A 28,000-nucleotide genomic window follows, 5' to 3' on the forward strand; every position below is an offset into this window, starting at 1 on the left:
TAGAAGAAAAGACATTTGGAGAATTATTTAAAACCAAAACCAAGCTAGTGCTTTTTATAATACTGAACTTGTACAGAATGGTCAGGTACATCTGACAATTTATAAAGATATCATTTTTTGCTTATGTACTCCCTAGGCAACAAATTATAATGATCTAGAAAATGCTCTGGAAGTGTCTAAGCAACAGAAGAAAACTGAAAACATTTACTATATGACTAACTGCATTAGAGTAATTGAATTTCCCTAAATGAAGAGGAAGAATTAAATTAATGGAGCAATAGTTTGACAAGTTTGGCTTCAGTTACTAGACATAAGCAAAATCATTACTTAAGCATATTGTTAATTATGTTCAAATCAAGAACAAATTGAGTGATAGCTGCTAATTAGGCTTGTGTGCACAAGAAAATAAGAGAAGCAATAACATTACAGCAGGCTATAAATATGTACATGTGTTTGCACAATACTGTTATACAGATGAGATGTGGGTGTGGGAGAGGGAGTGCTGGTGGGCGTGCACACATGGAGATGGGAAGCAGGCACCCTGCTTGCTTTGTTTCAGGATGAAGTTGTTTTATTGTTTAATATATATGAATGAACACAGGATGCAATTCTGCCATTGGTTCACTCTGGGCCACGGATTTACCCATTTTTCAGTTAGGCATGCCAGCGAGGCCACGCAGAGCAGCTTCAGGATCTTTATGAAAATGCAGCCTCATGCATGCGGCTTTAGCCAGTGGCACGGATCTCGGTTCCATGGGAGGTGATGGCCTGGTAACTGGTGGGTCAGAAGGCTACAGTCTGCTAAATATTTTGGATGCTTAAATATATAGCATCCTGCAGATGTAGTAAAAGGCCATGTATATGCAGATGACATTAAAGTTTTTGATAAATGGAAAATAATTTGCTGTGAAAAAATACGTATCAGCTTGTATGGAGCATCTCCGTATCCCTGTCTGCTTTTCTAACCCGCAAGTCATGCATTAGTGTACATAAAGAGTCTGGGAAACAAAAGATGAGCTTACATTAAGTGATAGATTCTGTGAAGCACACTGTTATTTGTATATACAGACTTCTTAATTCAGCAGTTTAGCTAAAAGGATGGTAGCAGACACGCAGACTTGGTGTGCTGCACAAGTAGGGAATGGACATCAGTGTAATCAGGCAGACATCGGCTGACCTAAATCTGCACGGCAGCATCGCTGTACTCGCAGCAACAGGAACAGGACAGCTTTGTAGCAAGCATCATCTGTGAGAAACGTCTTAGGAATTTTGCATTTGACTTCTTGAAATTTCTGTTCCCAGAGTCTGGGCTGACTTGTGATCTGCATGATTCTAATAAAACTAAGGATACAACTAAGTTTCCTTGGGGGGGGGGGAAACCTGAACGTTAGATGCTTTTGTGCCTTCCTGTGTCCTTTTCCCAAATCCCACTCGGTAGATTTTCACTCACTCATTAAGGAATTGTAGTCTTTAGTTGCCAGTTACAAAGATGCCTTCTGATGCTTCCTGTAAGATATTTCTCCAGCAATGTATACTTGGAAAAGTTGGTGTACAATTTGACTGCACCATGTAAAATAAGCCTAAATTCATAAATGGGATGATACTAGCTTCGGAAAAGGTGAATATTCTCTCCTTTGAGTGCACCAAACCACAGCATTAGCCATGCAAATCGAATTGATTGGAACGACCCAGACTTCTTCTTTGCTGTGCCATAAGAAATTACTACACAGGGAAAACTTTATTTGCTGCGGGCTGTGTATGAAGGCTACTTATAAACTGTTTGGTCTTCTAAAAGAAAGCTCAGAAATTTACTGTTGTAAATGTCCCCGCTATTCAGTGGGACATGAAAATCCTTATCGTTTCTAAAAATTACATCATCACTCTAGGGTAGAAGAGATATTACTCCATATAATAATAATAGATTTAGGCATACAAACTGGTGCCAGTGAACAGTGATTGTGGGAAAACAAAATGTTTAAAGACATCACATAACAAAATTCTCAGCCATAATAGTGCACAACTAATTTTTTTACATTCTTCTGATAAAAAGTCCTTCTGGTGTCTGCAATTTTTTTCTTACTACTTTTGTTGCTTCCTATTAAGTTATGAAGGTGGAAGAAAATGAAAGGTTATCATTAAATTGCACGAGTTATAATTTAAATAAAATGTCAGTTAGTGTTAAAATAGTTTAAACGCTGAATAGACATTGATAGCTAAATTATTGCGTGGAAACAAGCTATCTGTGGTGAAAGACGGTTCCTCCTCCCTAGTGTCATTGGGCACATGCTCTGCGTTAGTCAGGAATTCTTTCCTCGTGGTCTCACTGCTGACCTTTCTTTGCCAGGTGCTCAGCGAAGGCAGGGTCAGCGTTTCCATACCTGCAGGACTCCCGTCTGCTTCGGCACAGCTCAGACCTTGGCCTCCTCGTCACGCACCTGACAGACACGGTCAGTTTTTGAAATGCAGTTTATTTTATTGTGACTAGTGGCAGCCTGTAACTAATAAATGGGAAAGAGGGGGGCAGATTTGAGATGCACCGCTCAGAACTGTTTCACGTGGTAATAGTTCAGGTGCTGTAACTTGCACCTTTGCCTTATTGTCTGCTTCCCTGGTCAACTGCCAGCACAGCGGGTTCACGCTCTTGTTCATGTCTTCTCCAGTATGTGGACAATACTTGTGCTCTGACCAGTTTTGAGAGAGATCCAATGAGGGCAAGGTTTTCAGAAGCAATTTGCACCCAGGAACACAAACCGAGAACGGGAAGCTATTGGGGGTTCAAGAGAGTGATGGTTCAGTTACGGTGTTTGTTAACTGAGAACTGAGCTACTTCAAAAATCTGTTCAAAAAAACAGATGTATATAAAACACCTGTCATAGCCTCTAAAGCATCCTGCTAAACCTAAAGGCCAATTCAAAGTGTTCAAAATTCCCATGAAACATTCTGATAAGACTGTGGCTTAAGAAACATATGGAGCGATTTTTATGTGATTTTTACTGTTTTCATGTCATACTTTCATTTTTATTCCCATATCCATCAGCAAAGAGCACTTCTTTTAAAACAATAAAGGCATCGTTTTGTATATATCCTATCCTTAGACCAAACTGCAGGTCTTAAAACAGTACATCAAATTGGGAAGGCCTGTTACCAGCACTCACTGGAAATCAGCTCTTTCTTTGAGGGAGGGAGTGAAGGAACAAAATTCCAATTTGTATTCCAGATATTACTAGGAAGTGTACCCGTAAAATAATATGTAAATTGAAAATAAACAACTGATAAAAGTTATGAATTATAGCCCATACTATTAAAAGTACAATTTCTGTAGTTGCTAGCAGTAAAGAGAGGCAAAAACATTTAAACCCAAGCACAGTTCCCTTTTTTCTCCATAAGAACCAAGCACAGCTAAATGAAATTAACTATGCATTAGAAAAGGAAGAAATATAAAGATTGAAGGAAGAAGTAGTATTAAACTATATAGCTACATGTAAAGTCAAACATAAGGCAACAAAATTTCAACTCTATGGATGTGAATGTCTAAAAATATCAGAAGGAAAGTAAAACCTTGATTAAGTATTGTTAGTTAATGATAATTGGCAGCTCTCTTCAGGGGGAAAACAACCTACAGCTAAACAATGAAATTCAATTAGCAGTTATTACCCAAGGTTTATAAATAACATGCTCTCTTGGAAATGCACATTCATGAATTCTGATCCTTATTACCCTAAAGTAAATACAGTGTAAGTCCAAGAAAATTATGTGAACTCAGTGTAGATACAGACTGCCATAACTGGAAGTAGATTGGCTGTAATCTTTTGCTGGTAATTCCCACTGAGTTGATTATGCTGTTTCAAAGGCAGTCAATGATGTGCTAAAAGGAGAGCCCCTATAAAAATGTCAGTGCAAACAAAGGGAAGATTAGGATGATTTCCCCAAAGCTGACGGAGTTCCTGATGCTCCAGATGCTATTTTGCTAAGCAGCCAAGGACTTCTTTCTGTTACCTATAAAGGGATTTCTGAAGAACAAATGTTTTGCTAAAGAAATCACTGAATTGCACAAGATCGAAGGTATTTTGAAGGCACTTCCCAGGGTGGTGTCTCACCCTGGAAAGTCACAGTTTTCCACTTGTTTCAAATCACTCAGCACCTAGGTATAATAACAGTATTTGGAGGAATGTTTCCAATAGACGTGCTAACTGCATACCACTTCTTTGTGCTGCTGCGTGCTGCCTACAGGACGAGCTTATCTGAAGCTCAAAAGGAAAGTGGTTGAAATAATAACAGGCTGAAATTGAGGGCACACTTAAACTACAAACTGTAGTGCTGTGAACAAACATCGCCAAAGTTGGCCAGTGAAAACATTCCAGCCACAGTAGCAAGACTACCCATGTCAGGGTTATTTTTAAATATTGCTTCAGTGTAAATTTTATCTGTAGGATAAACTTGAAATCCAAGGCAAGGCACCAAATGCAACACAAATAAAATGTCAGCAATAGATTTATGTTGGATAACAAGGAGAAATCCAAATATTAAAAAATATGTATTCTGCTCTCTTAGTAAGCCTCTGAAACTTACCTCTAGGCATAGAGTAGCTTTTTCTAACTGCAAGATCTAGGGTGAGAAGATGCGCTGTCCCAGATATCAGATGTTTGGGATTGCTGGAGGGAGGGAGGAGCTTTCTGGCAGAAGCATGTTTTTTCAGATGCATCTTTGAAAGCCTCTGCCTCCTCCTCGCACCCTTGTCCTTGCTGTCTCCCACCCACAAACTGAGATGTAAATTTTTTATTTCTGCTATTTTGTTGGGTGGTTCTGCAGATTTACCGATAATCCTACATCAAAAAATAGTTTGGAACAATTATGTCTGTATTAAAAGGAGCAGGTGTATTGGGCAAGGTGGTGCGTAGAGGGTTAGCCTGGGACAAACCCCAGGCTGGACCCAGGCAGGGAACAGCCAGGTGTGGCTGTGGGGCCCTGGACTTGCTTCTGGAGCAACCAGGTTTTGTTTAGTCCTGAAGGAACCTGGCTTGCATGCTCTGAAAGCACAAGTGATGTAAACTAAGTGTCAGTAAGTGGAGATGAGCAGATTTGCTTCCAAAGCACCCTCTTGAGCTGAACTACAGCTCTACAGTAGATGGGGATTTTAAAAATTCCAGATGACTTTTGTGGGACTGGGCTGTTAAAACAGATACAGTTTTTTGCTGAAGGTATTGACCTGCTGCTTACAGCTATTAGAAAGTCTGGGCAATGCTAGCTTGGCAGCTACAGGTGATTATACAGTTACCAATGGGTTATTAAATCTCCTCCAGATCAATGCCTCTTCTTCCGGAAATGGATTAAAAAAGTCGGGGAGGTACAGAAACACCCAAGGGAATTATACAGAAACCATCCTATATTTTTTAAAAATCTAATTAACTGTAAAGTAATTTCACTCCACAGAGACCATAATAGCACAGACATAAGAGAAGAAGCAGTAATTTGTTTTCCTGCCTATTGATTTCTGGAAGGTAACTGGAAGAGGCAGGTATTTTTAGTCCATCTTAAAAAGATAGTTTATAAGTAAAGCTTTTTCAGTGCCCAGGGAGAAAATCTAAACAACATTTGAATGTCTTGTTTTGCTGCATGCTCTCTTCGGACTTTGAAGTTTCATCAGCAAGCAGGGATACATACTTTAGAGATATAAAAACAGGCTGGTGTGTGCTTTGGCATTTTTTTTTCAGATCCACCAGGAGCATTGACTTTACAGCCCCCCACCCATACCATATAGATGGAAGGTAGCTCTGCAGGCCTACCCGGTCACCTGCAGAGGTGCTCAGGTCTGCGTTTTGCTGCTCATTGTGCCGTCTTTTCTTTTCAGTTACACTGTCACTGTTTTCCAAAGAACACTGAAAACATCTGCCAGCGTTAATACCGGTGGGAAGGCCTTTCCACCCCGAGCAGCCTCCTGTCTGTTTGACAGGGATGCTCACGCACCCGCTTCACAGCCCGTTAGGAAATTCCAGGAGCGCTGAGGCACATCTTGTGCTGGCCACCACCGCTGCTGCTGAGGGTTGACACCTCCACTCTTGCAGAGAATGGCTGCCAAGGGGTGGCAGCCTGCACTGAATTTTACATGAACCTGTCAATATAGTATTTAACATTACAATTTTGGTGCTCCTCAGAGACTTAAATCACCAAGACATCACCTCATAATTTACTGCAACAGGAATCTTTTGTCTAATATTAACTAAATTCTGCTCTTCTTTATGCCCTGTTGGGTTTGTCTCCGAAACATTTCATGCACGTACAGCAGGAACATTGCTGATGAACCTGATTCTGCTCTCAGTAATAGTGCAGGAATATTGATTTAAACACTGGTGTTCTGGCTTTCTCTCAGTCTAAGGGCACTTGTAAACACAGAAAGTTCAAAGAATGGAGTCCCAGTCTCAAAATAAATACAAAATCCCTATTGATTTCACTCAATGATTTTAAAGCTAGAAGGAAGATGTGCTGATAAAGCATAACATAGAAAAGGGGGTAATTTTAGCCAGCGCATCTTTTTCAAGATTTGAACCAGAAATCTGTCATAGTTTAGGCTTTTCTGGGTCAGGAACCACTCATCTACTCATCTGCCACAAGGACAGTGTGAGCTAGATTTGAATATGTGAAATGTGTTGTGCTTCAGATTGCTGTCAAGCACTCACAAAATGCATATTTAAATTTTGAAAGGATGGGAATATCCTTCTTGGTGCTGCCACATCTCTCCCTCCTTGCATGTCTTGGTAACTTCCCCCACTGGTCTCTTGAGGACTCTCTGTTTAGCAACCAGTTTATGCCACTTCCATCGCCCTCAGCTAGGGAAACGATTTCAAACACTGTGAGTCTGTGAGAAAAGAGTTCATCATATCTTGAGTTTTGATATTTCAAATGAATTTCAAAATGCAGCTAGCTACTTGCATACCAGAATTTCTACGCAGCAACACGAGCCGTGACTCCATTGCTCACAAAAAGGCAGCTGCTTTGTGAAGACAGTGAAAGAATGGGACAAGGTGTTGAACTACTCAGAAGTTGGCAATGGCTTGACTGTACTGGCAGGTCAGGTTTCAGACAAAGTCTCTAACGTTGTGAGAAACATGGTGTTTCTGAAAGGCCACATATTGATGCTTTTAAGCAGATATTTCACAGAAAAATATATTTTGCAGAAAATAGGAAAGTTACTTCTGATCTGAATCAGGATTACAAAAAAAAATAAATGACATTTTGACAATCTTTCTTATGGCTTGTCCACATCTAATATATCAGGTGAGTGTTTTCTCTCTAAACAAAGTGAGCTTTCCAGCTCAGTGTCACAGCATACTTGGTTGTGCTCTAGCCATAATTCCAGAATAAAAATCTGTTTTGATGTTTTAAAAGTCACCTCTCTGTTAAATGAATCTGCCAAAGTCTGACTGCTGCAGTTAAACTCCTTCCCACAACTTACCACCCCCATATCCCCCCAAACACACACACACACACACAAAGCTACTTCAGCTGGCCTATTTCTTGCAAGTAATAGGTTTTCCTTTGCACTTAACTCATTGTTTTAATTTTATTTTACTCTCTTTTGAAACCAGAAGGCTACAGTTTCCCTAACCCTAATTTTTGTTTCATCTGCATCTAAACTTCAGGGTAGATATTCAGTGTTCTGATAAAGTGAAGCACTTAAGGAAAAATTCATATCAAAAGTCGTGTTTCTCAGAAGTAAAAGCTAATATGCACTTTTGGGAGAAACATTGCAGTTGCAATCCTGTGCACATAATGCGACTATTTATCATTGTTTGGCACTTTCGACTGGATGATTCAAGATTTACTTCATAGTTTTGAGACATTTACAAGAAGATAAAGGAGAAAACATTTGGTAAAAGATGATCCCATACGTTATAAATAATGACTTCTGTGGTGTCACCATAAAATATCTCATAATAATGAACCAAGGTGAATAATTCACACAATTTTCTATTGGCTTGAAAAATTAGATTATTTTTCAGGAGCTAAATGAACAATAAATTTCAGTTCCAAACAAGCAGCTTTGCAGATAGTCTCCAACCCTTATGCAAATATCCATGGGTAAGGGAAATAATGGCCAACAGGAGTGCACATTGCTGGATGCTGTTCATGCACAGTATGTCAAAGCAATAGGACCATATAAGTCACGGGTAGGGTGTGCTCCACCAGTTTAATAATTTTTAAGGGCTTTTTAAATAATTTTCATATACTCCTAAAGTGGTCTGTCAGTTCTGTTAGAATTATAATTACTTTTCCAATGACAACTAAAGTATTAAAGCACTGCAATGAATGAGTTTGCTCAAAACTTAGCCTTTATTTTTCCAGAGAGGATTATTTTCCTTGAAGAGTGGTAGTTGCCGTAAGTTGTTCAATAAATGTGAAGATTTGTTACTGCATTCAGTAGCAAATACATTCTTGTAAAATGCACCTAGGTGCAACTAAATAAAGGTAAAGGCTAAAACTCTTCCTTTTATTGTCAGCAAGAATGACAAGGTATATAGAAAGCTCAGAGGTTAATACACTAATAAAAGGAAAGTCAGCCCCAGTGATTTGGTCTGATACATTGTCTGCTAGGTCTGTGTAACTCTATCCAGAAATAAATATCCTATTTGTTAGGAATAATGAGTATTCATATCAGTGTCCTTCTTGAGAATTGTTACATACAGATATGAAACTGCATTTGAATTACAAACTAGGAGACTAAAGAAGGAAATTTCAATTTTTATTTTTTAAATAGCCGCCATTTCTGCAGGTTTAAACTCCAAATATGGAAAGCTAGCCTGTTCATAGTAAAAGGACAGTCTACAAAATTAAAAGAAATCTTAAAAAAATAAATAAATTATTTGTTCAAGAAACTGTTTAAACAATGTTTAGTACTGAAGAAAGACCTAATACTCAATAAGGTGGCATAAAATATATAACTTTGGCTCCCTGTCATGCATCTGTCATCCCCTCCATGTAACCAAAAGTTTCCAGTAATTAAACCTTCCAGCTGCTCGCAGTGCCAAGGCAGCCAGGCACAAGACCGCTAGCTGCTACTGGGACAGGCAGTAGGCTCCTTTACCTTATCTTCTCCCTAACTCAGAAAACAGGAATTTATCCTTCATGTTTAGATGTTTTCCATGTAGCTGCAAAATATACCTACCTGCCTCTTCACATTTGGGGTCTGCTTATCTTTGCCTTGCAGATTTGCTGGAGGAGGATTAGAAACAATCAGAATTTCACTCGCGCAACTGAGACACTTGTCTCAGTGCATGTAAACACCCGGCAGCAGCCGAGCTGAGCACAGAGGAGGTACAATACCACACGCGCAGCAGCCTGTGGCAGCAGCGGAGCTTTTCAATGACCAGCATGGAAAGCTTCACACCATCAGCTTTCAAATTCTCATGCTGCCTCTGCATCAGGAAGTCCATCAGTTAGTAGTATTTGGGTTAATAAGAATTTGTTCCAACTGGCCATTGGCTTTTCTCAGATCTGGATGTGAAGCCTTTCTCCATAGGGCCTGCCTATTGCTCAGCCTATACCTATAACTTCATAAATTCTCTTGCTTGTGAAATCATTATTATTAAGATCTGATTTTGACTCATAAAATTACATCCAGGTTTTGATTTTCTGGTTTAAAAAAAAAAATGTATATATATATATATATATATATAGTTTCCTTGGCACTAACCAAGAAAAAATCCATTGAAAACTAAAAGGAGAAGTGGTTTGCTTGAGATGAATTCTCTAGATCTTGGCACAGCTACAGAAATAATTCCAGGCAAAGCAGGCATTCACCCTACCCCCACATCTAACAACACTTGACAGTAGGAAAACAATTCAGTGCAAACAGAACCTTTGCAACTGCCAGGAACGAATCCTGGCTTCACTGAAGAAAAAGAGACTTCTGCCATCGATTTCAGTGAAGCCAAGTTTTCTTTCCAGGTCATTTGAATCCATGTCTCACAGCTGGTTGCCCAGGTCTAGAAGCACCACAGAATGGTTTTTGGCAGTCACACACACAGCTAGAATATCCAGTGTCTGCCTGCTACTTTGGCCTGTGGATTTCATCAAGTCAGAGCTGGTGTCGAGCAGAATCAGGCTGCAAGCTGCCAACGCAGAGAAATTTCCCATTCAGAAGAGGGCTTTTTCGGGTTTATGCACACTACCAATCTATAGGCTGTTTGTGTCTGGAGTCCCAGTACAGTGGCAGCTCATTGTGTTGATGAATACAGAATCTGTGTGATGCACAGCTTCTCTGAGTAACCACCAGTTTCTTTTATTTAAATATTAGTAAAGGTAAACAAAAATGCTCGCAGCCCTTATTGTATACTGCCCCTAGGCATAAAAGAATGTCCTCTGTGAACACAGTAGGAGAATATAGCAGGCTTCATATTGAATATTTCTATAATCAGTAGTGATTTTTCATATTTTTTTTTCAGAAAGAGGTAAAGCCTATCTTGTGGTCAGTGTTAACCTCATAAAGTCAGTAAGATGCCTGTTACTTTTAACTTTTTATTATATTAGAACAATTAAGTGGTTATACAGATATTAAACATGAGTTTTTCAGAGGATCCTGAAGAAATTACATGTAATTGAACTTAAGCAGGGACCTCGAAACCAATTTTTAAGAAGATCTTTCTAAAATTTACGCATTTTTGTGCCTCCAAAGGCTTGTGAAATACAGGCATCTGATTTATCCTATAAATAGAATTTTACAATATCCTAGAAGCATCTAATTATCTTGGACCAATGTTCTATAAGCTACAAGGTAGATTCCCTACAGCATTGTATCTTCCACAGTATTTTCTCATTTTGACTTCTTTGCATTTAATTCATATATCTTTTTTCATCCTGAAGCATTTCCCTTCTTCCCAAGAAAACCTAGAACCTTCTGTTCTGTGTACAGGTAATGCCATTATGTACAGCTTTCCAATCACTTACAAATTTTTGTTAGCTTTCTTTCCTTCAACACCTTTGATTGGCATAAAAAATACTATCCTATTATTCTGCAACAAGAAGTAAATTCAGGGTGTTCACACATACACAGATATTATTTGAACAAAATGTTGTCCTTGTGATTTCCTGATACAGTGTATGACGGGGAATAAAAATAGTTCCAATAGTCTCTAGTCCAAAACCTTAAATGAGAGTTAAGGAAATGTGTGGGGGTAAGCTGCTAATGCAAGAGTCTGGAATGACTGTGTGTTTTGAGTTTGTATGGATTTTTCGTTGCTAGCTCTCAAGTGAAATGAGCTGTTTCACATTGTAAAGTGTACTCTTTTAATTATGCTAGGACAAGTTATGTGTTTTTTGGAAAACTCTCAGAAAACAGGATTTGGAAAGATTTCAGGAGTTTTCATGTTAGGAGGCTTATCAAAAGGGTATTTTTCTTTATATTATATTCTGTGTGAAAAGTTATTGTGGATGATCTTGCCAAACAAAACATTTCCTGCTCTGTAGTTTAGAACGGAGGTAGCCATTTATTGTAGAAAGAATTTAATGTTTAATGTTGGATTCAGTGCTTCTCTGCTCCTTCCCCTTCTCATTTACTCTTATGCAAACAATTTCTCTGTATGCCTGTCCCATTGACTTAGGAAGCATAAAGAAAAAAGAAAAGCACCGCGTTCAAATCTGAAGTTACGTCTTACAGCCTAGTTTTAGCTGCCAAAAACCTGAGGTGTTGCTGGAGAGTCCCTGAAATCCATTAGGATTTCTGCTACTGTTACTGAGTTCTGATGGTTTAGATGAGTTTAGATGCCAGAGTGATAGGTGGCTGTATAGCTACAAATGGAGTACTGCGCCAGGAGAATTGCTTCTGTTCATTTAGCCATCATTGACTCAAGATTTGGACATTCAAGGGAGCAAGGTACTCAGCTGCCATGGAATTTCAATTACAAAATGGTGCCCAGCTCCACTAGGGACTTTTGGCCTAACTCAGCCTAAATTGCTAGGACCAAAGCCAAGGAGTGGTCAACTGCTTATCAGCTGCTCTGCACGCTCTGAGCACCTCTCTGAATCCTCGAGTACATTTTAATGTACTCCTTTGCATGGGCCTGTGACAGGGGGAATCAGCTGCCGTTATTTCCTGAGCTCCCCGAAGGAATTTGTGAATGAACTGCATTAAGAAGCTGCTGATACCTTGTGGGAAATCTCTGAAACACATCTTGTTTGAAATCGATTCTGTATGTGGCCTGTAGCATATTTTCGCTATTTCTTTTCTTCTGTGCAGGAATCCTTATGAGAAAAGTTGTTGCCTTTTTGGGGGCAAGATTTCCATTACTGTCTCATCTCTGACTCAATTTCCATGTCTAAGTATATGCTGTTTGAAGCAGCAATTAATGCAAGCTCTATTCCCCAGAAAGAAGAGGTTGGGATTTTGCTCACAGGGAGGAGGAATGGAAAATAAAGGAGACGCCTGCATTAGCTGAAAAATTTGTCAGCTTGTCTGATGAGGGTGCAAGAGAGACCTAGGAGAATGAGGAGCAATTTATTCCCTTCCCTGTATATCCCAGCTAGACATTTTCTAAACAGTTCTTTCAATACTAGTAATGAGCCGAGAGCATTTGAAAGTAAGGCTGCATACTGCAGTACTCAAGTATGACAGTAAAAATGGCATCATTTAATTTTAGTTTTTACAACACGGCATGGCGCAGTAAGTGCATTAGATATTTTGGGATTCTACCTTCTCACATTTCCCTGCTGTTATCTCAATAAAACAATATTTTAATGAGAACCTGCCAAGAATGTTAGATGGGACCCAGGACCCTAACTGAGTTTTTCTTTGTCTGTGTGACTACAAATGCTACAGCTATGCCTGGACAAGCTATGCCTTCAATTACACATAAGAAAATGTCCTTTCTTTAATTATATTTTGAATTACTGCCCCAAAATACCTGTAAGGTGGCAGAGAAACCAGGTGTGCAGACCCTACAGCACTGTTTACATGCCATAACGGCTCAGGGGCATGGGTTTGGCAGTGAGAGGTCTGGCCAGCTCTCCAGAAAGGCTTTCCAGGAAAACTGAACCTTTACATCAATGTACTTAAGTTGATACAGAATCAGTAAGATACACTTAAATCTGGACTAATCCCTCACTAGTTAAATCTACATTTCAGAGGTGAAACACTAAAATGAGTATAGAGGGACATAAGGAACATGATTCCTTAAATTCTTGTTTTTGAGGGCAACATTGACAACTGAACGAAGTAACGGCCATTGCATTACAAAGGTTGAGGTGTGTGTATGTTTCTGATACCGAAATTATAAAGTTGGTGCAAAGTGTTCCCTTGCATGAAATACACAAAGCAATAATGATAATTTCTTAATGATGGAAATTGCATTTTAGGAATAAAATCAGTCCTAAATACAGCTAGATAATGCCAGTGATTTAGGACTGTGTGTAATTAAAAGGAAAAAGATCTTTGCCTTCTCTAAGAGCGATCAAGGCAAATCCTAGTTGGTTGCAAAAGTACCAGCATTTGGGTCTTTGTAACTGAGAAGTCTAATAAAGAACTGCTTTATCCTGCATTTACTACCGAGGTTCATACAGCTGAGCTGAAATCTCTAGTAGCTTTACGTTTGTTCAAAAATACCACTTGATATTTAAAGGTGTGCTACTAGGAGTAAGCTGCTCCTGTTGCCTGATCCTGTGCTATAGCTCCCATCGGAGCCACTATTGAAATGAGATCATCTTCTAAAGTAAATGAATAAAAATGCACAAAAACATTAAAACATATGAAGCTAAACAGTTTCCACCATTGGAGTATTATCTGTAGTGGTGCTCACCCAAGTGGTTGAAGATTTCTCCCTTCATTTGAAGTTGCTCAGTAAGTTACGTGTTCCTGTGTGCTGAATGCCTCAAGCCGCTGGGGGACCCATGTGCGCAGCCACCCAGTGCTACTCACCCCGTCCTGCTTCTGTAGGGAACTTCAGGACTGGAGGCACATGCTGCTGCCATCGGCTGAGGTACAGCAGTGCCAGGTAAAGAAAACTTGACAAACTATATATGCAGTATCTCTTTTTAGCCAGTGATTTCCATTTCCACTGACTACTCATGCTGAAAATACTTACTTTCAAACCATCACATTGCAACAATTGATAGGACAATTTAGAACTATTCATTTGCAATTAATTCAAGCATTTAATTTCAGTTTTTTGAAAGGTTTATAGGCCCCAATGACCATAAATATTAATTTTATTCATACACATGTATCAGAGCCTTTCCAGAACGTGGCAAGGAGCTCAACACCTCTAAGCAGCACTTCAAAATAGAAACGAGCACTCCATTAGTACTGAGAACGTAGTAATAATTCTTTTTTTTTAATAGAAAGATTGATCATAGAAACAAAAAGATGCAGAATGAGTTTAAAGTTTAAAATATTTTGTAAAAAGGGCAGAGGAATTTTCACCTTTGGTTTAAGTGCACAAAGGGGATTGAGTGAGAGAGAGGGAAGAGTGGAAGGAGGCTACCAAAAGCCAAATACATGATGTTTTTTCACTGCTTACATATTGCTTCGATAAGTGTATCTGACTGTTCTCAGGCACATTCTCATTTAGTCTCTCTTCCTGGTGGTTCCAAACTGAACATACAGTCGAACATAGTAAAGACCAGCATAAGTGCACTAAATCGAGAAAAATTATACCAGAAATTATTTCTGTCCTTTCAGTCTGCTTTTTACTATTTTTTGATGTGATTCATCCTTTTATTTTGTTTTTACATCTTCGTGTATTTTCTTTTTCATGACTGATTTTTCTTCTATTTTAGAAAAATATACTGGCAACATGATTTTTAAAATTACACAAAAGTACACACAGCGAGAAGCCAGAAACATGAGGATAGAAAGAAAACATATTTTAAATTACTATCTTATTTTTGAGTTCTGAATGTTACCTCCAGTCAGAAGCATTTTAAAAGTGAGAAAGAATTGGTGTACACTTTTGAAGTAAGTGTCTTGGAGAAGGTGGAAAAAAGAGAAGCATTACAAGAACGAACCCTTTCACAGAAGAATTGTTTACAATTTTTTTTTTCTGATTATCTATGATAAATGTCTACTGCCTATTATCTTAGCTGGAAACTCCAAGTTACTGTGGCACAATGTAAAATAATATTACAGCTTGCTGACATAAATTTATCTTGATTATTCTAATAATTTTATATTTTTATTGGTGCACTGGAATGCAAAAAAAAATGCAGTATAATTTAATTTTCACTATCATATGTGGGGAAATCACTGGAGGCATTAAAATGATGAAAGAAGAGATATGCTAATACCACAAAAAAGGATGCAAAAATGATTTATGTTACTTTCTTCTCCTATTTGCAGTTCATTAAGTCACTGTCTTCTTGTAATGACCAAGTGAAAATTAAAGTACTTCAGAAAAGAACTTTAGGTTCAAGCATCATTAGAGGAAGAGAAATGGGTTCTTTGATGAACTTGACTGCGGAAATCTATAGAGCACAACTTAATCAGACTGCACATTGATCTTTGATGCTAGAAGGCAGACGTAAGATTGAACAAATCATTTTAATGCATATTTTTCCTTTAAAAAGTAGCATATGATGCATGAGAATGATTTATATTTAATATACTTCAAGTTCATAAGGTTTAATTGTACACTGCGCTTTCTTTTTTACTCACTTCAAACCAAAACCTAGAAAAAATAGGTACTTATAAGGTTATGCATTTCCCTGTGCATTCTGTATTTCAGAGGATCTATGACTTTGGAAAACTGCTTTTTTTTTTTTTTTTTTTAAACTAATAAACTCACAATTCACTTAAAACACATAATTTCCACTCATATGAAACGTGAACCGTGAGTTATACTGTCAGTAGATAACTGTGGATAGTAAAAATACCTTCAACCTATTTGCTTTCTCTTCTCCAAAAAGATTTTTTAACAGCTTAATTAGATGGTAGATTGAATTTCACTCAGGTATTTATAATGCTTCTTACTTTTTAAGGTTATTGCAAACTGAAGTAAGGCTGAAATCTGTAATACACAATAAATGTTTGTTCATTGTCTTTTGTCTTATAAAACAAGGAGTTCCGTTTGAGGAGCAGGAGTTGCAAAAGCTCCCTGCTGAAGTAAGATGTATAATACTTGGCTAGACACTATGAAAATTCTTTTGCTTAATGTAACAAAAAAGAGAACCCCCTCCCCTTCTCTCCTTCTGCATCTCAGTTGCCTCTTTTGTTCAAAGACACTGCTGCAAAGTTCATGTAACCATCTCCTGATAAGTTGCTAAACTAGTGTATCAACATCCTGTATTCCTGTCTTACGCTGGGCCAACATGACCAAATAAAGAAAGAAGTTGAGCCACAACGCGGAGGAAGACTACGGCCTTCATCTTCACGACCACCAGAGGGACAGAGAAGACCCCTTAGCAACAGTGCGCGCAGTCGCAGAATACACCAGGATGTGCTGCGTAATCCCAGAATTACCAAGATATAAAAAGGGACTGTGGGGGGGGGGGGTGAGGTGCGCGCCGTTGGCGGAGCCGAGACTCCCCGGCCGCCCAGCGCTGTTTTGCTTGCTGTTGCTTACTCAATACATTCCTTTCTATTATTAATGCAATGCTCTCTGAAAATTAATTAAGGGGGCAACTTATAACAAAATCCATAGAAGTTGGTCTTCTGGAAAGAATAATACGGGGTTGCCTGCATCACTGTGGTAGGGGGTAACAGCAATTCTGATCCAACAATTAGTGTTTAGGAGGAAAATATTTAACTTCTAAATTACAATAGGAATACAGAAAAGCAGAATATGAATCTGTATGTTTTCATTTTTTTGCCCTGTTGAAATATGAAAAGTGAATACTTCTTCCTTTTCTAGAAGGAACTCATAACTTTTTGTGGTAATAGGTGAGAACATAAGCCCATACTTAACACATGGCAGTAACTCACAGGTTTGTATATGCTTTCGTCCTGAAGCATCCCATAGTATTATCCATACCTAATGAAGTGGAGTATAAATATTTCACATATTTCACATCTTCCACTTGTCTGTTCCACTCACTAAAAGAAGATGTGCTAGACCAGCAATAATAGGCTTTGAGATACCTAACATCCTGGGCGGAAGATAGAGTTCAGAGATTAACCATTTTGAAAATTTTGTCACTATTCCAGTTGACTTTTTTTTATATTAGTTTTTCGTTGGGTGGCAGAATAGATATAGAAGTTGGAGCCAAACGCATTGTTGCTATACATTGCTGTAAAGTAGCTGTACCAGGACAGGATTAAGCTTTCTGAGCTTCTGGTATTTTGTTTCATTATGCTTCATTCTTCAGAATCTTTCCTGAGCTATCATCACAGAGGAAAAGTCCTCCAGTATTTCATATAATTTCTAAAGAACCCTCTTCCTTCCCTCCCAAGAAACTGTGGTTGCTAGTCAGATAAATATATAAGAAATTAAATAATTTCTAAAATTACTACCTCCTTTTTCACTTTCAACTTCTCCAATTCCCCCTATTTTATTTGCTGCTGAACATGCCCATTTGATAGAGAAATCCCTTCTCAGCATAAACCAATACTGTCTTGGCAACAAAGCCGCTCAGTATTAAATACGGGATGATGGAGATAAATTTTAATCAGGTCAATGTGCTCTAATTACTATAAATTAGATTTTATTTCTGTAAGCAAGCAAACAGTATTATTTAGGTTATTTAAAACAAAAATGCTTTAAACAGTCCAAGTAATTTTGAAAACACAGATTATTTTTAAACAAAATTACATCTTTGTTCTCGATGTGTCAATAACGTTACGCAGAGTAGCATTTTCTGGAGAAAATAAATCTTACAAACCCCTTGAAATTGAATTTAATGCTTGTCGATACCAAACTTCCTAAAATTGTGAAGAAACGAAGATCAGGCACGAACAAATAGCAAAAGTGACCTACCTATATGAAGTGTACAGTTATTAAAACAGTGAGCACTGCCTGTAACATCCTTCTGCATTTTCAGTGGATGAAGTACCATAAGCAGCACTACCACCAATCCTGCAGTTGGATTCGCTTGGCTGTATCTTTGCACCAGTGCAACCTCTTCAGTTTTTCCTGAGTTCAGAAAGTGCGCTCCACAGGACAGATTTTTGTGCCAGGAAAGCCACATTTAATGAGCAAAGGTGTTTATCTAGAATCATCTCAATAGCTGCAATTTCAGACAATGTGAAAACACTTTGCAAGTGGTATTACTGATCTGCCGCTGACACATTTTACACAGCAATATCCTACACTTGGTCTTTTTGCTCCAAATTAGATGCTGATCATAGGTTTTTTTTTTCTTCACAAAGGTTATCCAGTGTTTTCCCAAATATGAAACTAACTAAGCCTGCCCTTAATTTCAAGCTAGGGAACACAGACACAAAATACCATTCCCATGTGTAATGGAGAAGGTGTAACATGTAACATGTTCCCATGGGTGGCAGAAGGTGTAACAAACACTTGCTCACAGTTTAATACAGATACTCTTACAGTCAAACGATAAGGTTTCATATTTAGATAATGCCAAGTCTTGATTTGTGGCAAACAAGATTTTGTTTTCCTGCAAAAGTAACAATAAGCCTGAGTCTTATGGTTCCATTTTTGTAACAACAGCTAAGTACTCTGAAGGCATCGAGAACAGTGTGCCCCAGCACCTTTCCTAACTGTCCAAGACTGCTCTGGACTTACTTATGCAGGCATTGTGTGTTGTTAACCGAACAAATAGGATGAAGCAGAGAAGAATTTAAGGCTCCTACGTAATTTAAAACAAACTTATGTAAAATAAAAGTATGGAGATAGAAACAAAGTGCTTTACAAGAAATTTATGAGCTGAGAAATGATTTAAGTTGCTTAATTTTTGCCCAGATTCTGGTATCAGTAGTATTGTCCTTGTCTTCCATCTTCATCCCTCCTCCCATCTTGGCTTGTGGGAATAAAGTATAGGATGATTTAAAAACCTTTAATTTACAGCAAGTCTGAGTATGTGAAAGCTTAGGAAAACTTTTCCTACACAGAAAAGTTTAGTTTGCTGCCTCAAACTAAATGAGTTTCCAAGTAGCAGAAACAGCAGAGACACCAAAGTGTAGCAGTTGTAGGAGCTCTGCCATTAAGAGGTTCTGTGGATGGTCTTTGCCTTTGATGGATGTTGGTAGCAACAGAGTGGAGACACTGCATTAACCGGCATCACACCGTTCCTGAGGTGAATGCAAGAAGCCCAATTCAGGAGGCCCAAAGAGAAAATCTGGCAAGCTGAGTGTAGGTTTTTACTTTTACTTTGGCAATGCTGCATACAGGAGTACTGGGAACATTTAATAGCCAGGCAGAACAGCAAGTGAAATCAATAAGTCGATTGTAAGGGTATAGCATGGCGCTGTTGTATGTTCTCTATCAAGTACATTTAAATATTAAACCCTTTGCTATCTTCAGATAAGGGGAGCGGTGCCTTACAAGCCCTCTCTGTGATCCTACAATTGTACTTCACTGCTGTGAGTGACAATGACAAAGCTTTCCACTATCCTTCTACCTCCTTCCATCACAGCCTGTTTGTCTCTGTGTATAACACAACTATTTTATTAACAGATTTTCTGAATGTTACTCCACAATCAGCTGAATTTGAAGGAATACAATATTTGTATTGCATAATAAGAGAGGGGATAATTTTTATAGGTTTTATATGTTAGGTAATCAGCTTCAGAGATGATCAAAGATTAACTTTAAATGGATGCTGCTAAGAAAGATCTTCAGTCTTAAATCAGCTTTTCTGCTTTAAACCTTTCTCTTTAATCCTCAGCTTCAAGTAATTTTATAAATAGATAAAATTGGAAAATCTTTTAAACTATAGATGTATAATATAATCAGATGAGCCACAGTGCTACCTTTTCTTTACTCGAGATAACTGTAAGAAAATATAAACAGTTTGTCTTCGTAAACGGTGCACTTTGTATCAGAACAGTGTAAAATTATTAATCAAAACCTGCATCATTTTAAAAAAGCAAACTAAAGCAAACTATGTCCTTTCTCCTAGTTACATAATATTTCTGAGATGCTTCTGTGTCAGGATTTAAAACCAGAGGCTGTACAGTGACACCAGCACCTACCAGCACATGTGTACAGCTCCGGGAGACTTTTCAGCTACAGTGGCCGTGTGCCACGCTGCATTTTGGCGGCGCTGTGTGGATGCTGCTGTGGAGGCAACCAGGCAGGCCCAGAGGCTGCAAGGTGCCACAGCAAAGATAGCCCCTGGCAACAATTATCTTGTCTGCAGTCTAAATGCTTCTGCACTTACGTAAATATCTGAAAAATCAAATCCAGAAGTTTTTTTTTTTTGGAGGAAACAGTTTGTCTTTTTTTTTTTTTTAAAAAAAAAAAAAAGTTTATTCAGCCATTAGGGCCAAGATTCATCTTGCCTTATTTGCTACTATTCATACCTAGTTATCTTTTAAATAATTGTCTTAGCTACCCGTATACTTATTGGAGAGCGTCAGGTGCCTATCATTCACCTATTTCTGATCATTGTGTTAGAGTAGGATAAATTACTACTGGAAATGCCCCTCTCTCTGCACTGATGCAGCCTGAATGAAACTGGATGGTTGACGTACAGCAGATGAATCCCACTCTAGGAATCAGATCATTAACTCAGTTGCACAAGTATATATCTGGAGTAATTTGAACTCTTGCTGAATTTATGCTGTGTGACCCAAGCCAATCCAAACCTTAGTATGCTTCAATCAACTTGAGATATACAGCTTAATAAGAAAGGTTTAAACACAGTTTGGATATGAAAACATATCCTGAGATCCTTGCCAATCTGTGAAGTTTCATATTCACAATAATGAATAATAAAAGCAATAATGATAAAATGCTTTCCCTACTGCCAAAAAAATCACATAAAATGAAAGTGATTGTAAGACATGTTGTTAAAGGGGAAAAAAAAAGCCATGATTTGGAAAATATTTTATGCAAATTTTAATTACTTCTAGTGTTACTGATAGCAAGGTAAGTAAAAGGTAAACAGTTTCCAGAATATAACGGGATCTCTAAAACTACAATATTCTTGTATATGGAAGTGGTAGACCTGATTTTACTGACATTTAGATTGGGTTTGCAGTGATACCAGTCCACTCGTTTAAATGCAGTTATTCCTGATGCGTATGAGTGTAAGTGAGAATACAATCCTACGCATTTCTTTGTTTTGACAGTATGCATATTTTTCCATGCAATTTAAATAATCAAATCCCCTTTCCTTCTTACGCACTGGTCACATCTCATGAAGTCGGTGAATACTTCACAACTCCAGTAAACAGTAGAAAAGGCATTTAGAAGACAAACTATACATAATCATTAAAAAGACTAAGCATAAAAAACTACCAGAGCTGCAGGGCAGCAGTAATATTCACAGACAAACTCTACATTTATATTCAGCAATAAAAATAAAGCCAGATAGAAACTGTCACATCCAGTGGTATGTAGGCAAGTCCTACAAAAAACAGACTTGAAAGAAATGCATACAGATGGTTATATACTGGTGTTGGAATGTCATTAATAAAAAACAAAAGTTGCTCTGAAAAATGTTATAGAGCCCACTTAAGTATTGCACGTTAAAGCATTCAAGATGAGTGCTATGAGACTCGTGTTGCTAGGAAGAATGAATAAAGTAGGGTTGAAAAGAAATTTCAGATTGAAAATTAAACGCATTCTGTTGTGTAAAGGGCACCTACATGTACGAGCATGTTCAGGAAGGCCTCTCCTCTTCAGCATGCGTTGATTTGTATACTGAGAGAGCAACTAAATATTTTAACTGGATATTTTTAACCTCATATAATAGCAAAGTAAAGTAGCATCATTCACAAGTAAAGCAAAGGAACGGGGGCTTCCTGTCAAGGCCATTGTGTCTTCTGTATTCTCTCAGAGTGTTTTGAGTACGTCAGGAAAAAAGATCAGTTTGCAGGGCTTCTTCGGCATGGTCCTTACAGAACACTTTGTCCAGCGCCGTGTTGAGACTCTCAGGCAAGAAGAGCATCTGCCATTTCGCACGGGAGACTTTCATAGTCCAGTAGCTCTCACTGTTGGAAAGTTTTTCCTGATATTCAGCTTCAATTTTCCATTAATTTCTTCCCATAACTCCAGTTATGTGCCACTTATGGCTCAGCAGTGTAACCCAGGATCACAGTCTTGGTCTTTCCTTTTACAATTTTACTGCCTTTTTATAATTAACAACCTGCAAAATTCTCTGAGGAGATACTCAGGTTACCGATCTGAAAAGACAAGACATTTCAATGCCTTGGGATTGTTACCTGAGGCAAGATAGCATGCTATATATTTCTCTTCTGAGGAAGGGCATACTGACAGGCACGGGCTCTGCTATCCTGCCTCTCTAACTCTGCCCATGGGTGGCATGAATTTTTTGTTATAATACACATCTAGGGCTAAATTGCACTCTGGTTTCCCTTTTCAGAGCTGTGGGCGAACATGGTGGAAACCAAGCCACTAAGCAGCAGTACTTAGAGCTGTTGTGATGGTTCAGAGCAGACAAGTAACATTTTAGTTTGCCTTAAACCTAAATCAGCATTTGAATCAAATGCAAGTGCTCAGAAAGTTTTAAATCCCCCCTGCCCCCCCCACCCCCCGGCCCGTTTTTTAACATTTTTTTCTTTTTCTCTTTATCTTGCATCATCCATCTAGTGTCAACAGATGCAATCCACAGAAACAATAAAGGTGCCATGGCAGCTAGCTTAATTTATTGCTGGTGTTTGCATCTCATCTTGATGGTGTAGAATATGTTGGACTATAAGGAAATACAAACAAAAGCAGAATGGTAGCAATTACTCATTCTGCTGGCAAGGTATATAAGTCAGGCACTAAAAAATGAACAAAGAGCAGTAAAGATTCTTTTGCAAAGCTAATACAATTTTCTGAATTTCTGCATTATCAGGAATACATTTACACTTGCTACTTCCACTGGTGACTAAACAACTCTAAGCCATGGCGCATTTGTCTTGACCCTTTCCATGCTGCTCCCATTTTTATCTTCTCCTTGAACAACAGAGTATTCCTTAATAGACTCACAGGTTAATTATTAATGCTAGTGTTTGTATTATAAAATAAAAATGGAAATCATGTCTCCTCTTTTCAGACCTAACATTTTAAGCCTACTACTAAACCCGTGTTACTTTAGCACTTTATTCATTAATGTTTAATATGGTTCCAGTGCATGTTTCAAACATCCTTTACTCAGCTGTACTAAAAACCATGTAAGAGAACTAAGTTTAAAAAAGTCCCATAAAAATCCAGTTCTTGTTAACCTAAAAGCAAAGGAAAATGTCAGTGAATATGAGTGATACTTTTGTTTATTAATGCTAGGCAGAGTTTGATTTTGAGCCATTTTGACTTTAGCCCTGTTTGGATTAGACAATTTGAGTTGGGGTCAATTTGTAACTTATGGTAGAAGCCTGCAAGAGAAAAAGCGGTGTGTTCATCTAGATAAAATATTCTCACTCTGCTTTCCAAACTCCTAATCTCTGTGCTTCATCAGCAGTTTACTTCTTACTGAATCTTTTCAACACTGCAGTTATTCTCCACTGTAAAAGTTTATGACCAGATTGAGGATGGCAGCCAAGGAAGCTGAAGCCCCAGGCAGGGCTCCCCTACCAGCCTGCGTACTCTCCTACTGATGCAGCTTCTTCCCTCTCCTGTTCCCCCCATGGAAAACCGCTGGCATCAGGCACCAATGCTCTTCAGGGCAATAAACAGCATTATTGCTTTGATGCTTGTATTTTACAGCTCAGTGGAGCAGGTGCAACCTGGAAACAATGCTGCTTTATCTTGGAAAGTCATAGCACTTGCTGGTTTTCAGTTTTGTTATCTCAACTAATTTGCTTCAAAATGCAGGATGAAACAGAAGGAACAGGCAGAGCTGAGAAATGTTTGACTCTATTTTAACCCTCATAAGAAGGTACATTACCTCAGCTTAGGGATTTGTGGGACAGTTTCAAGGTGAGTATTTCAAAAGGTCTTCCTGTCAAAAAACCCTAAAGTTTCAGGTTCAAAAGAGATTGAAGGATATGCCCTGTGCTCGTTACTTGTGAGATGGGTTTGGAAAAATTATGTGAAAATAGTTTTGGATAGCTTTTTCTCAGGTATTTCCCTCTTTTAGCAATGACTACAAAAGAGACAATGTGACCCTTAGATTTTATTCAGCCTTTCCATGATATGTTCAGATTGTTTCCAGACGAGAATCCTCCCAGAATATCAAGCTGAAAGCTTGTAGGTGTCTTTTTGCTTTGTCTTAAGATAAGTTATGGGAGTCAAACCAGGACAAGAAGATGCGAATCAAAGGAGCCTGACTGTGAGTAGCTCTGAAAACTGCCTCAGTATTTCTGTACTTCTGTTAATCTCCAGTATACAATCTTTGAATCTTTTTTTAATTTTTGATGATGTGTTTGTGGTCTCCACAAAGCAACTGCTCACTATTTGTATTTCTGTTGTGTCTAGGGACTGCTAACATAGATTGGGCATCGCTGCTTCTGAGTCAGGCACCATGAAATATGTAAAACTATTTCCCAGAGAGACTGCTTCCATTATCCTTTTTTCAAAACAACTGTTAAAACTCTTCCTGTAGCTGTCTGCCATCTCAGCTCATTCTGGAGATGTATTTCTCAAACTGATGCTTGAGACTGCTTTAAGGACTGCTGACATTGTACAGATGAGCACAAAGAACAGTGGACAAAGACCACTGAATTGAAAATTTTACTTCCACTAGGATACATCAGGAGTGATATTAATGTCTCAGCTGGAGGTACTGATGTGCATATGATGTGACCCTCTAGTGTTTTTGGTACGCAGCTCTGCTCCCCTTTCCTTCTTGAACACATCAGTGCAGAGTCTGACATCAGCAGTACTGCTAATGTGACTACTGTGACTTTACAGCCCTGCAAAAAGTGAGATAATGAGTTCAACTTTATTTTAATGGGTTTTTATTTTGGATGATCTGTGAATATATATAGAAGCTCTACCTATACAAATGCATAGAAGAGCATCCCAGCATAAACATATACGGAAGAAAAACCTTGCTAAGAATGCACTAGCTTTCTGGGGAGGCAGTGATAAAGAAAATACGTATAAATGATGCTATGGTTAAAACACATGGCTAAGTATATGTAGCTTTCAAACCACTCATTAGAAACTCCAGCTCCCTTTGTAAACACCTGCTTGGATACCTGAAGAACCATACCACAAAGAGTCTGAAACAAGTTTAAATGAACCTGGAGGGGCTACAATGTAATGAGAGTTCGTATAGGCACCACACATCTAGCTCCATTCAGAAAAAATGATTTGCATAGCAGGCCACTGGATGAATCAGACTGTTGACATTTTCAAGTGCAGAATTCCAATTAATTCTGATGTTCGTGGAGGAAATACTTGCTTTTAAAATGGACAAAAATAAGAATACTCAGCTGATGCCCATCTGTCGTGAACATGGCAAAACCGTGGGTGATAAACCCATGGCTTCAACTCACCAGTACCCCTCCAAACCATGGCAGCTGCTCTTGCATCATTCTAAGATTTTCCAGATCTAGCTGGGAAGTTTTGTGATGCTAATTTTTTTTTTTTTTTTTTTTTTTCCAACCCTCTCTCCAGCTCTGCAAAATTCCCAGCAATCTTGATTTCTCCCTTTCCTTTCTCTCTCTCTTCCCCCCCACCCTCCTTTTTTTTTTTGGTCCATTGTCAACTTTAATGTGGCAGCTGAGTAGTGTGTGCAGTTATGGTTTTGTTTCCTTCGATTTTCCTGTAGGGCTGACAGGACAAATCTGCTGAAGAAGGCAGTGATTTGCCACTTGTGTCTCAGTGGCAGACCCTTGGCTTTTGCATTATTACAGTGATGTCTCCTGTTACCATATAAATAGAAGAAGCTGTATTGGCTTGGCTGGTTGGTTGGATATAAGAATAAGGAGCTGATAATACAGGTAAAAAGAGATCCTTTTCTCAGGACAGCTTTTACAGTTGACTACAATGGGCTCAGCTGCTATGGCAAGATGTCTGAAGTAGTACTTGAGAAGACAGCAGTAGTAAGAAATGCATCTTGAATGTCCATCTATTGAGGTAGAAAATGTGCTATTAGCACTAGACTCTTTTATATTGTGTTACGCTCTCAGATAAGAGACCTGGTAATTTGCTATGTGGACATAGCACTGGACATAGGGACTGAGATCTGGATGTAAGGTTTACAAGTGGGTTATACTCAATAACTTCTTTACTAGTACCTGTGATGGTCTCTCTGTTCTGACAGTAGGAAGTTACAATACCCTCGGGTGGCTGGACATGATTACAGATTAGGAGTTTTATCATCCTGTTCTCAAAAGGAATGGAGATAAGGATAAGCCTTTTATTTGTGAACTGTTGGTGCTGGGTCTGTAAGCTTAAGTGAAAATGGATGGAATTAAGGAGAAAAAAGGACAGGCATTCTGCAGATGGGTTTACCCTTCAGCTTCTTCTGATGTTTCTTCAAAAGGCAGATAAAGATGTGGCCCCAATGCAGCCCGAACAATGCCCCCTTTTCCCAAAAGTCTGTCTGCCACTGTTTTTCCATAATTTCACCTCTATTATTCGTAAGATCTCTTTTATATTTTCCTGCTTTCAAGGTCAGAATTTTGAAAATTGAGTTGCTGATTAGGGAATAGTTTGCCTTTTGCAGATTTGTATTGTGTCTTTAACCTTGATCCAAGATGAAGACAGCAGAAACAGCCCCTGCAGGGAATGTTTAAAGTGAATTTCACTGTACCTGGCATAGAGTCTACACTTTTAAGCGCTGAAGTGATTTTGGATTACATAATGACAACTTGCAGCAAAGGCTGCACACACGTGCAGGTGGAGCAGGACACATACAAAAGGTGTATAGAAGGCTGCTCTGCTAGTCAAGCTCATCTTGACAGACAGTTGCAAATGCACAGAGGACAGCTCTCCACACAACCAGCAAGCCGCTTCCATTAGGCACTCGTTCTTTTCTCAGCCTGCATGGCCACTAAAAATAGCTTTCTGTTATTATCTGAAAAAACACCGTCTTTCCTGGTTCTCTGCATTTTCCTGCACTACATCTGTTCTCAGGATTTCTTTGCAATTGTCCCATATGAAATATAAACACTCCCATGACGTTCTTCTCACCAACTGGGTCACCAATTTTAACTGGAATATTAGGGAGATGTATAAAAAGAGAGAATATTATGTTCTACAAATGCCCATAGTTCCAAGGAGACATGTCTGTAACCTCTCTGATCACCTACTCAGTCAACTGCCTGCCAAAAAGAAGTTGAGCATAACAAAGTCTAGTCAGTGGTAAGATGAACAGAAAAGCGGAACAGGTTCTTATGGGAATTCCCTAAAAACACAGATTTCTGACATTTGAGACAGCTGTGAACAAATAGGTTTAGTCTGTGAATATTCAACAAAGCTGACGTCTGTCAGCTCAGCAGCACGACATGCTTAGCCCAAGCGTTTCTAAACACATCTGCAGTGTGAACTTTTTAACGTTATATTAATTCAGTGAACAAAGGAAACTGATAGTGTCATAGTACAGCTCTGAATTTACATCAGTAAATGCCTGTATTTCAGAGATTTAAAAAAGGCTTAACTCATGTTATGGAGTTTTTTTTAATTAGCTATATAAGGCCTATATTTTAAATGGTTCTTCCCTGAATTTTAGACACGTGAAATGGTTCCAACTCATTATGAACCTGAAATATGGTTGGCATACTTTTCTGAATGAAGGATCAGGCAGAAATATCCCACTGTACCTTCTGAAATGCTTATGCTCCCTTGACAGCACAACTATTGATTTCTTAATCCTGTTAAAAAGGGGGTGGTGGCACAAAAGGCATGGTATGTGGAAACACCTTGTTTCACAAGTCAGCAAGGACACTTAATTTGTCTCAGATTAGCTGTGGGTGTACTGCAGCAAAATTTAAGTTCCAGTGAAAATCTGTAGTACTGAGCAAAGGCTTGACGGAATTGTATTCGCAGCTCCCTTGTAA

The 28,000-nt window shown here is 38.6% G+C and overlaps 1 protein-coding gene across 1 annotated transcript in view; it reads right to left on the reverse strand.

Annotated features, from left to right (window-relative positions):
* The window catches only part of CA10 (carbonic anhydrase 10), a 200,911-nt gene that overhangs the window by 67,762 nt on the left and 105,149 nt on the right, over positions 1 to 28,000 (reverse strand). The window lies entirely within an intron of this gene.

This window comes from Aythya marila (genome assembly GCF_965140915.1).
Source record: "Aythya marila genome assembly, chromosome: 18".
Lineage (NCBI taxonomy): Eukaryota > Metazoa > Chordata > Aves > Anseriformes > Anatidae > Aythya > Aythya marila.